The sequence below is a fragment of the Pristiophorus japonicus genome, chromosome 2, assembly GCF_044704955.1.
Source record: "Pristiophorus japonicus isolate sPriJap1 chromosome 2, sPriJap1.hap1, whole genome shotgun sequence".
NCBI lineage: Eukaryota > Metazoa > Chordata > Chondrichthyes > Pristiophoridae > Pristiophorus > Pristiophorus japonicus.
Genome location: NC_091978.1, coordinates 335,494,779 through 335,507,150, shown reverse-complemented (window position 1 = coordinate 335,507,150; position 12,372 = coordinate 335,494,779). Strand labels below are relative to the sequence as shown.

The 12,372-nt window shown below is 46.6% G+C and overlaps 1 long non-coding RNA gene across 1 annotated transcript in view; it reads right to left on the bottom strand.

The window, feature by feature from the left end:
* The window catches only part of LOC139234814 (uncharacterized), a 50,817-nt gene extending 45,108 nt beyond the window's left edge, over nucleotides 1-5,709 (bottom strand). The window contains exons 1-2 of the long non-coding RNA XR_011588348.1: nucleotides 4,306-5,709; nucleotides 629-875 (exon numbers count right to left, since the gene is read on the bottom strand). This is a non-coding gene — a long non-coding RNA (uncharacterized lncRNA). The remainder of the gene's footprint in view (nucleotides 1-628; nucleotides 876-4,305) is intronic.
* Between the last annotated feature and the right edge of the window lie 6,663 nt (nucleotides 5,710-12,372).

The window sequence follows — 12,372 nt, the reverse complement described above, 5'->3', positions numbered from 1 at the left end:
GGGAAAGTAACGCTTGGCGATAAGTTTCCAAGAAATGCCTGTCAGTTTCCATGTTGTGGCTAAATGGGTGATATCTAGGCGCTATACGTCATTTCAGCGGTAAAATGGGCGTTAAGTGGGCGTTAAGCATGGAAAAAAATGGAGGTTCTAGCCCGTTAACTTTAGTAAACACGTAGGAGGAAATTCTGTGCCCCATTCCGGATCTCTTGCCCTCCAAACTGTCCATATCTAATCCACAACCTATCATCCTGCCGTGGCCGCCATTTCTGGAAGTGGTTTGCTTGGGCATACCGAAACACACCTTCTACTACAAGTTCTGGACAATAGGGATTACGATGGACAGATCTGGCATGGACAACATTTTTCGGGCTCAACCATTATAGTGTTTAAAAAGTTCAACCGCACCACTAGTAAAATAGTACACAGTGGTGTAATACAGTACAAAAGTACAACCCTGGCTTGTCCAACAAGCTGCTGCCGTGTCAAGTTACCACGGCCTAACATATGATATACAGTACACAAGAAAAGCACCTTGCCAGACTAAACCCCTATGGTTTGGCTAGGACATACAACGCCCCTTCACACAGCTAAGTGGTCTTAAGGATGTGTAGGTGTGGACAATACTCACTCTGATTGCCTGCGGACTTGCTTGCAGCTTCTTCCAGTTCGACATGGCTTCTGGTTCTGTACTACCGATGCAGTATTCGAGTCTCAGTTTGAGTTGCGGCCCATATTGGGGTGAAAAAGCAAGGTTCAGCTCTTCGTGATGTTCCGTCCTTCCATCCCGTGACGGAGTGCTCGTTTCTTGGTGAGCATAGTAGCAAGAGCTATCCAAAACAGCTCTCTGATATAAGGTGGCCAAGGTTGGTGGGAGACTAGAAGATTGGGAAAATTTTAAACGACAGCAAAGAATGACTAAGAAAGCAATAAAGGAAAGATAGATTACGAAAGTAAACTTGCGCAAAACATAAAAACAGATAGTAAAAGCTTTTACCGATATATAACATGGAAAAGAGTGACTAAAGTAAATGTTGGTCCCTTAGAAGACGAGAAGGGGGATTTGATAATGGGAAATGTGGAAATGGCTGAGACCTTAAACAATTATTTTGCTTCGGTCTTCACAGTGGAAGACACAAAAACCATGCCAAAAATTGCTGGTGATGGGAATGTGGGAAGGGAGGACCTTGAGATAATCACTATCACTAGGGGAGTAGTGCTGGACAGGCTAATGGGACTCAAGGTAGACAAGTCTCCTGGTCCTGATGAAATGCATCCCAGGGTACTAAAAGAGATGGCGGAAGTTATAGCAGATGCATTCGTTATAATCTACCAAAATTCTCTGGACTCTGAGGAGGTACCAGCGGATTGGAAAGCAGCTAATGTAACGCCTCTGTTTAAAAAAGGGGGCAGACAAAAGGCAGGTAACTATAGTCCGGTTAGTTTAACATCTGTAGTGGGGAAAATGCTTGAAGCTATCATTAAGGAAGAAATAGCAGGACATCTAGATAGGAATAATGCAATCAAGCAGACGCAACATGGATTCATGAAGGGGAAATCATGTTTAACTAATTTACTGGAATTCTTTGAGGATATAATGGGCATGGTGGATAGAGGTGAACCGATGGATGTGGTGTATTTAGATTTCCAAAAGGCATTCGATAAGATGCCACACAAAAGGTTACCGCAGAAGATAAATGTACGCGGAGTCAGAGGAAATGTATTAGCATGGATCGAGAATTGGCTGGCTAACAGAAAGCAAGGAGTCGGGATAAATGGGTCCTTTTCGGGTTGGAAATCAGTGGTTAGTGGTGTGCCACAGGGATCGGTGCTGGGACCACAACTGTTTACAATATACATAGATGATCTGGAAGAGGGGACAGTAGTGTAACAAAATTTGCAGATGACACAAAGATTAGTGGGAAAGCGGGTTGTGTAGAGGACACAGAGAGGCTGCAAAGAGATTTAGATAGGTTAAGCGAATGGGCTAAGGTTTGGCAGATGGAATACAATGTCGGAAAATGTGAGGTCATCCACCTTGGAAAAAAAACAGTAAAAGGGAATATTATTTGAATGGGGAGAAATTACAACATGCTGCGGTGCAGAGGGACCTGGGGGTCCTTGTGCATGAATCCCAAAAAGTTAGTTTGCAGGTGCAGCAGGTAATCAGGAAGGCAAATGGAATGTTGGCCTTCATTGTGAGAGGGATGGAGTACAAAAGCAGGGAGGTCCTGCTGCAACTGTATAGGGTATTGGTGAGGCCACACCTGGAGTACTGCGAGCAGTTTTGGTCACCTTACTTAAGGAAGGATATACTAGCTTTGGAGGGGCTAGAGACTGATTCCAGAGATGAGGGGGTTACCTTATGATGATAGATTGAGTAGACTGAGTCTTTACTCGTTGGAGTTCCAGAAGGATGAGGGGTGATCTTATAGAAACATTTAAAATAATGAAAGGGATCGACAAGATAGAGGCAGAGAGGTTGTTTCCACTGGTCGGGGAGACTAGAACTAGGAGGCACAGCCTCAAAATACGGGGGAGCCAATTTAAAACCGAGTTGAGAAGGAATTTCTTCTCCCAGAGGGTTTTGAATCTGTGGAATTCTCTGCCCAAGGAAGCAGTTGAGGCTAGCTCATTCAATGTATTCAAATCACAGATAGTTTATTGTTAACCAATAAGGGAATTAAGGGTTATGGGGAGCGGGCAGGTAAGTGGAGCTGAGTCCACGGCCAGATCAGCCATGATCTTGTTGAATGGTGGAGCAGGCTCGAGGGGCTAGATGGCCTACTCCTGTTCCTAATTTTTATGTTCTTATGTTATACCCCTCCAATACGCAGATTGCTGCCTGTGTTTTAATGGTTTTAAAGTTTCCCCCCAGGTCTGGATGGGTCATCCACTTGAGTCCTTTGTGGCCTCTTCCCACCTTCCGGGGCCTGGCTTGGCCTCCGTGGTCACAAAAGGTGCTTCAGGTTTGATGTCTTCTTGATATGTTTTAATGTTCTTAATGGTCGGTGATGGCTTTTGATCTCCAAACTGATCTAGTTAACTGGCATATTTCCATACAGACAATGGGCCAGCCAATTCCTGCTATTCACCAGTTGGGAATTGACTTCTCGGGACATTGTTTCCCCAAAGGAGTCTCTTTATACAGCAATCCCACAGCAGCCGCACCACCCCCCATCCTTGATCGGTTGGGATTTTCTGTCCATCAGTTCACCTGGGCCACTCTCATCTTTACAAACAGGCTGTTGAGCAGAGATTTGTCCTCATATCCAATATTTGATTTGTCATTAAAGTCCATGGGAACTGAGCCGAATACTACACCACCTAGTCAACAGCTCTACGCACATCATGGAGCCCATCATTGCCAGTGTGCAGGTGATGGTGGACTCCCAGAGAGACCGTGCGGATCCAGCAGTGACGCTGCAACCTGCAGGTGATGTGTCCGCTGCCATTTCAACACAGGCACGAGGGAACGAGCGCATCGGTGCTGGATTGGAGAGGATGGTTGCGGCACTGGAAGCTCAGAATGCTCTTATGCACTCTGGGCAACAGGACACGGAGCGTCTTACTGCTGCCACGTCTGCTGGCTTTGAGACTCTGGCTGCTCTAATGCAGTCTCAGCTCGATGCCACCCGACACCTCAGTGTTGCATTCAGGGCTGGGTCCAATACGGGCCACAGGGGACCTTCTAGTATCACGCCACAACATGGACCTGACCTCCCTCAGGAGCATGGTGGTGATAGTACTGTGTCGCCCCCAGTGAGTAACTCAGGCTCTTTGGAGGATCACAACATTCCTGGCCCCTGACCTGGCACTCCGCCAGTGCCTCCATGCATGGCCTCACCCGAGCCAAACCAGATTGAACTCTCCCAGGAGGGTGCTGCCCAGTCTACACCCGGCCCTTCCAGGGCCAAAGGTGTTCGAGGGAGCCCGACAAGGAAATCTATAGTTCCAACAGAACAACCATAGCAGCCTTCCCAGACCCATGATGCAGCCACACGCAAGACACTTCGGCGTAATGTTAGGATAGGCACACATAAGGTGTTATAAGGAGATGCACAGGAGTAAAAAATGATGTATTTGTATTAGTGTATGGTAGTGTTATTGGCTCTGTTGTGTTTTTGCACTGACTTGCATCATTTGATAAATCTTTATTTTTGGCACATATATCTGGCCAGGTGTTTCATTTCGGAGTGGGCAATTCTGTGTGAATGCACTCATTGGGATGGCCATGGAAAGTAGGAGCTGAAAGGTCAAGTATGGATGAGATTACGTGAATCGAGCAACAATCAAACGTAGCTGTACCTCCCTTGCAGGGTTGCGATGGCGACGATGTCTCCTGGCTGGGTGGCGACAGGGATCCTCCTCCTCCTCATCATCAGATGGTACTGCTGGCTCGGCCTCCAGCAGCTGTCCCCTCATGAAGGCCAGGTTGTGCAGCATGCAGCATATCACCACAAATATGGAGACCCATTCAGGAGAGTACTGCAAGGTGCCATCAGACTGGTCCAGGCAACAGAACCTCTGCTTGAGGATCCCAATACAGTGCTCAATGATGCACCTGGTGCCGGAATGAGCGTCGTTGTAGGCATGCTCGGCCGCTGTCCTGGGGTTCCAAAGTGGAGTGAGCAGCCAAGTGGACAGGGGACAGGGGATATCCCTTGTTGCCAAGCAGCCATCCACAATCCTGATTTGGCACAGAACGAACGAATCATGGCTGCTGGCTGAGTACCTGGCATCAACTGCCAGGATCCTACACCTGTCACACACCGACTGCGCATTGAGGGAGTGGAACCCCTTGCGGTTGACAAAGATCTCGAGGTGGTGTTGTGGCGCCCTCAGCCCGTGTGTGCAGTCGATCACACCTTGCACCCTGGGGAATCCTGCAATGCGGGCAAATCCAGCCTGCCACTCCACCTGCTTCTTCCTGGTCATTGGGAATGAGATGTAGTCTACTCTTCTCCTATACTGTGCATCAGTGACCTGCCGAATGGAGCGATGTGCAGAAAATTGAGAAATGTTGGTTATGTCTGCAGTCGCAAACTGGAAAGACCCCGTAAAATAGAAATTCAGATATGGTGACCTTGGTCTCAATGGTCATTACAGTCCTGAGCCTGTGCAAGGCTTCAGATCTTGGAGCAGGACATTGCAGAGCTCCCTCAGTACACCCTTTTGAAATCTCAGCCTTGGCAAGTATTGCTCATCACTGAGCTTCAGGAAGGAGAACTGACGTCTGTAGACCCTTTGAGAGTAGGGCCTCCTTCCCCCAAGTCTGTGTTGGCCAGCTCCCATGGCAGCTGGATGATGCCCTTCTCCGTGGTCTTTCCCATGTTCGTGAGCCGCTGTGGCTGGCAAGGCTCCTGGTCCAGTATGTGGTGGGAGCTTCAGTGTACCTGACTCTCCTGACGCCATCTCCCTCCTGGCCACCATCTCTATGTGGAGATCTGCCCACATTTGCAGACCCTTCTGGATGTTGGGCAGTTGCTTCTCTGCACATTGCTGATGGCGCCGCCTTCTCCTGCGTGCCGCCCTGCATCTGACAAAGTGTAGAAGGCGATCCCCTGCCAACATTCATCTCATTGTGTGTGAAGGCTGCACCCTGACACGCAGGCCTGTGGAGCACAGAATGAGGTCTACAGGCCTCCACGAATCAGAGATAAAAGTCCTGAAAACTCTCCAAAAAATGATAAAGAGCACTCAGCAGGTTAAAGAAATCCACAAAACCAACAGAAAAAGTTTGCAGCAAAAATACTCCCGATTGCAGGAATCCTCCGTTGTCTTCCTCCAGCTGTGTCAAGTATCACGGCAAAGTGTACCGACCCAAAAAGCTGGTGGGGGCACTGTCCAAAAGAAACCTCTATTTTTATACTTGAATATGAGTGGCGTGGCCGCGTAGCAGCAATGCGCACCCTGATGATGTCACCACGGCCGCAAGCCCCTTACCACGGCGGAAGTCGGTGGATTGCGGCGGATATCCTCACCGCTGAAAACCCCCCCCCGCGCTGAATATGCGTCAGAGGGCACAGTCGACCACAACGCGGCAGGCAGCCACTCGATATTGCCGAATGGCCTCCGAAAATCCGCGGTAACGGTCCTTCCTGGGACCCTGAATTTTGGCCTCCATCTCCAAACTCCCTTTCTACAAAGTTCTTGAACTCCAAGGTCACCTCTTCCATCATTCCATTTTCAATCTGTCTTTCAACCCAGTCACAGCACTGAGCCAACCTTAAAAATTAATGAACAATATTACATGAGATTGTGATCTCATGGCTTGTTGTTCCTTCTTGTCCGAGCTGCCTCCTTCAATACTGCTGAACAATGTATTCTCCTCCACCACTTCTTTGTCATGAATCATCTCATTTGCAGAGCTGTTTCCTGGTTTCTTTGCTGCCTGTCCAAATCCACCACCAGATCTCTTCAAATAATTTTTCTTTCTGTGCCGAGGTGGGCCTGCATCTTTGGGCCTTTCTTATTTATCAGTTACATACTACATCTGGGTGACGTCAAGTCTGGACTCAACTTTCACTTTAGTTTCAGCTCGACACCCAGCTCTGTTGTCCACCATGAATGTGATTCCAAGACTGTTCTCATACTGATTAACTACCGGTCCAACATCATCATGGTGAACTGTCAGAAGGATTATGGGAACAGGTAATCATTTTTATGAGGAAATTAATTTGATGAGGTTAGTGGGGATAAACTCAAACATTAAAACATTCTTATTTTAATCAACTACTGACAACCAATGGAATCTACTGCTAGATGCTTTCGAAGAACAGATTACAATATCCTGCCTTATCTCCAGATCTGGATTAATTTCAGTTCTACACCCAGCTCTAATGCAACACCATCAATTTGATTTTAAGGATGATGCCATAGTATCCAACTTCCTGTCCACTATCAAGTTGTGGATGAATCAAAATTGCCTTCAGCTCAATGTTGGGTAAAGCAAAGTCATTTTATTCCAATTCTTAACAACTGTGTGTCTCCAGCTCCAGTCCATCAATCTTCCTACTGACCTGCTCAGGTTGGTTTAGGTGATGCACAACCTTAAATTGGCCTCTTACCGCACATCTGGTCAGTCATATAATCTGCTTACACCTTTACCTCTGCTACTGAAACTCTAATCCATGCATTGATCTCCAGAATAAACTTCTCCATTGTTCTCCCCTCCTGCACTCTTCATAATCTTTGGTTAATCAAGAACCTGTAGGCTGAGTTCTACATAAGAACATAAGAAATAGGAACAGGAGTAGGCCATACGGCCCCTCGAGCCTGCTCCACCATTCAATAAGATCATGGCTGATCTGATCATGGACTCAGCTCCACTTCCCTGCCTGCTCCCATAACCCATTATCGGTTAAGAAACACTCTATTTCTGTCTTAAATTTATTCAATGTCCCAGCTTCCACAGCTTTCTGAGGCAGCGAATTCTACAGATTCACAACCCTCTGAGAGAAGAAATTTCTCATCTGTTTTAAATGGGCAGCCCCTTATTCTAAGATCATGCCCTCTAGTTCTAGCCTCCCCCATCAGTGGAAACATCTTCTCTGCATCCACCCTGTCAAGCCCCCTCAATCTTATACATTTCGATAAGATCACTTCTCATTCTTCTGAATTCCAATGAGTAGAGGCCCAACCTACTCAATCTTTCCTCATAAGTCAACACCCTCATCCCTGGAATCAACCTACTGAACCTTCTCTGAACTGCCTCCAAAGTAAATATATCCTTTCATAAATATGGAAACTAAAACTGCACGCAGTATTCCAGGTGTGGCCTCACCAATACCTTATATAGCTGTAGTAAGACTTCCCTGCTTTTATATCTATCCCTTTGCAATAAAGGCCAAAATACCATTGGCCTTCCTGATCACTTGCTGCACCTACATACTATCCTTTTGTGTTTCATGCACAACCACCCCCAGGTCCCGCTGTACTGCAGCACTTTGCAATCTTTCTCCATTTAAATAATAACTTGCTCTTTGATTTTTTTCTGCCAAAGTGCATAACTTCACACTTTCCAACATTATACTCTATCTGCCAAATTTTTGCCTACTCACTTAGCCTGTCTATGTCCTTTTGTAGATTTTTTGTGTCCTCCTCGCTCATTGCTTTTCCTCCCATCTTTGTATCGTCAGCAAACTTGGCTACCTTACACTCAGTCCCTTCTTCCAAGTCATTAATATAGATTGTAAATAGTTGGGGGCCCAGCACTGATCCCTGCGGCACCCAACTAGTTACTGGTTGCCAACCAGAGAATGAACCATTTATCCCGACTCTGTTCTCTGACAGTTAGCCAATGCTAACTGTTATCCATGCTAATATATTACTCCCAACCCCGTGAACTTTTATCTTGTGCAGTAACCTTTTATGTGGCACCTTGTCAAATGCCTTCTGGAAGTCCAAATACACATCCACTGGTTCCCCTTTATCCACCCTGTTCATTACATCCTCAAAGAATTCTAGCAAATTTGTTAAACATGACTTCCCCATCATAAATCCATGCTGACTCTGCCTGACCGAATTTTGCTTTTCCAAATGTCCTGCTACTGCTTCTTTAATAACGGACTCCAACATTTTCCCAACCACAGATGTTAGGCTAACTGGTCTATAGTTTCCTGCTTTTTGTCTGCCCTTTTTTTAAATAGGGGCATTACATTTGCAGTTTTCCAATCTGGGACCTCCCCAGAATCCAGGGAATTTTGGTAAATTACAACCAATGCATCCACAATCCTTGCCGCTACTTCTCTTAAGACCCTAGGATGCAAGCCATCAGGTCCAGGAGATTTATCTGCCTTTAGTCCCATTATCTTACTGAGTACCACCTCCTTTGTGATTGTAATTGTGTTAAGTTCCTCCCCTCCATAGCCCTTTGACTATCCACTGTTGGAATATTGTTAGTGTCCTGTACCGTAAAGACTGATACAAAATATTTGGTCAGTGTTTCTGCCATCTCCATGTTTCCAATTACTAATTCCCCGGTCTCGTCCTCTAAGGGACCAACATTTATTTTAGCCATCCTTTTCCTTTTTATATACCTATAGAAATTCTTGCTATCTGTTTTTATATTTTATACAAAGTTCCTTTTCATATTACCCTTACTAAGCCCTTCGGCCTCCCTCATTCCCCAGTGCATCAACTTGAAGGTCTTCAATGTCATCCCCAAATCCATCCAGTTTTTCTACCTTATTTGAGAAAGCTTTCCAGGCACAAGTTCCAGCCCGCAGCTTCTACTTCTGTGATTCCGGATTATTTCTTGTCCTGTTCTCTCTTTGTTCTATATCAGTAGTCACTTCTTCAGTAACTAAGGGTTGAACTTTTAAAAATTCATTCACAACATGTGGGCGCCTGCGCCCCAAGGACACTTAAAATAAAAAAGGGATGTTGGCGTCACGAGCAAGGCCAGCATTTATCGGTCATCCCTAATTTCCCTTAAGAACCACCACCTTCTTGAACCGCTGCAATCCATGTGGTGAAGGTACTCCCACAGTGCTTTTGGGAGGGAATTCCAAGATTTTGACCATGCGACAATGAAGGAACTGTGAAATATTTCCAAGTCAGGATGGTGTTTGTGACTCGGAGGGGAACTTGGAGGTGGTGCTGTTCCCATGCGCCTGCTGCCATTGTCCTTCGAGGTGGTAAAAAGTCACAAATGACATTCTATGTGACTGTGATAAAGGTAAACTATTCCTCCTCGTCTTTCTCGACCTGTCTGAGGCCTTTGACTTTAGAATAAGGGGCCGCCCATTTAAAACTGAGATGAGGAGGAATTTCTTCTCTCAGAGAGTTGTAAATCTGTGGAATTCGCTACCTCAGAGAGCTGTGGAAGCTGAGTCACTGAATAAATTTAAGACAGAGGTAGAGTTTCTTAACCGATAAGGGAATAAGGGGTTATGGGGAACGGGCAGGGAGGTGGACCTGAGTCCATGATCAGGTCAGCCATGATCGTATTAAATGGCAGAGCAGGCTCGAGGGGCCGTATGGCCCACTCCTGCTCCTATTTCTTATGTTCTAATGACCACTCCAACCTCCTCCAATATCTCTCCACCGTCGTCCAGCTGGGTGGGACTGCACTCGCCTGGTTCCATTCTTCTCTATATAATCGTAGCCAGAGAGTCACCTGCAATGGCTTCTCTTCCCACTCCTGCACCATTCCCTTTGATATCCCCCAAGGATCTATCCTTGGCCCCTTCTTATTTCTCATCTACACGCTGCCCTCAGCAATGTCATCCGAAAACACAGCATCAGTTTCCACATGTTTGCCAACGACACCCAGCTCTACCTCAGCACCACCTCTCTCAACCCCTCCACTGACTCTAAATTGTCAGACTGCTTGTCCAACATCCAGTACTGGATGAGCTGAAATTTCCTCAAATTAAATATAGGGAAGACTGAAGCCATTGTCTTTGGTCCTTGCCACAAACTCTGTTCCCTAGCTCCCGACTCCATCCCTCTGCTGGCATCTGTCTGAGGCTGAACCAGACTGTTACAACTTTGGTGTTATATTTGACCCTGAAATGAGCTTCCGACCACATAACTGTGTCATAACTAAAACCACTTCCTTCCACCTCCGTAACATCGCCCGTTTCCGCGCCCCGCCTCAGTTCATCTGCTGCTGAAACCCTCATCCATAACCTTGTTACCTCTAGACTTGTCTATTCCAATGCACTCCAGGATGGCCTCCCACGTTCTACCATATGTAAATTTGAGATCATCCAAAACTTGGCTACCTGTGTCCTAACTCGCACCAAGTCATGTTCACCCATCATCCCTCTGCTCGCTGACCTACAATGGCTCCTGGTCTGTCAATGCCTCTATTTTAAAATTCTCATTCTTAATTTCAAATCCCTCCATGGTTTTGCCCCTCCCTATCTCTGTAATCTCTTCCAGCCATACAACCCCCCGATATCTGCTAATACAAAAACAAAAGACTGCGGATGCTGGAATCTGAAATAAAAACAGAGAATGCTGGAAATCTCAGCGGGTCAGGCAGCATCTGTGGAGAGAAAAACAGAATTAACGTTTTGGGTCGACGACCCTTCATCAGAACTGCCGAATGTTCGAAAAGAACACATTCTTAACCACTGAAAGGGGGAGGGGAATAAAGAACAAAAGGGAAGATCTGTGATAGGGTGGAAGGCAGGAGAGATTGGAGAGACAAAAAGGATGATGGGCCGAAATGAAATGGCAATGATAGAGGTTAGAAAAAGGTTAATCTGGATATGGTGTGAATGGCGAAGTCATGACGAGCTGCCATTATAGACAAAGAGGGGAAAAAAAAACATAACAAGCGGGGAGGGAAAGGGAGCCAAAGATGACCAGAGGTTATGTTCTGAAATTGTTGAACTCGATGTTGAGTCCAGAAGGCTGTAAAGTGCCTAAACGAAAGATGAGGTGCTGTTCCTCGAGCTTGCGTTGAGCTTCACTGGAGCAGTGGAGCAGTCCGAGGATGGAGATATCAGAGTGGGAGTGGAGTGGAGAATTAAAGTGACAGGTGACTGCAAGCTCAGGGTCACACTTACGGACTGAACGGAAGTGCTCAGCAAAGCGGTCACACAATCTACACTTGGTCTCCCCAATGTAGAGGAGACCACATCGTGAGCAGTGAATACAGTATACTAAATTGAAAGAAGTAAATCACTGTTTCACTTGGAAGGAATATTTGAGGCCCTGGATAGTGGGGAGGAGGTAAAAGGGCAGGTGTTGCATCTCCTGCGCTTGTACAGGAAAGTGCCATGGGAATGGGAGGGGTTGATTGCGGAATGGACCAGGGTGTTGCGGAGGAAGCTGAGAGGGGAGGGGAAGATGTGATTGGTGGTGGGATCACACTGGAGGTGGCAGAAATAGCGGAGGAGGATCCATTGAATGTGGAGGCTGGGGGTGAAAGGTGAGGACAAGGGGAACCCTGTCGTGGTTCTGAGGGAGGGGAAGGGGTGAGAGTAGCGGTGCGGGAATTAGAATGGACACAGTTGAGGGCCATGTTAACCATGGCGGAGGGGAATCCTCGGTTGAGGAAAAAGGAAGACATGTCAGAGGCGCGCTAGTGTGAAAGGTGGCATCGTCAGAGCAGATGCGACGGAGATGGAGAAATTGGGAGAATGGAATGGAGTCCTTACAGGATGTGAGGTGGATGTGTAGTCTAAGTAGCTGTGGGAGTCAGTGAGCTTATAGTGGATACTGGCCAAAAGTCTATCTCCAGAAATGGAGACAGAGAAGTAGAGGAAGGGAAGGGAAGAGTCGGAGATGGACCATGTGAAGGTGAGGGAAGGGTGGAAATTGGATGCAAAGTGAATTAAATTTTCAAGTTCAAGACAAGAGCAGGAAACGACACCGATACAGTCATCAATGGACCGGAAAAAGAGGTGAGGGAGG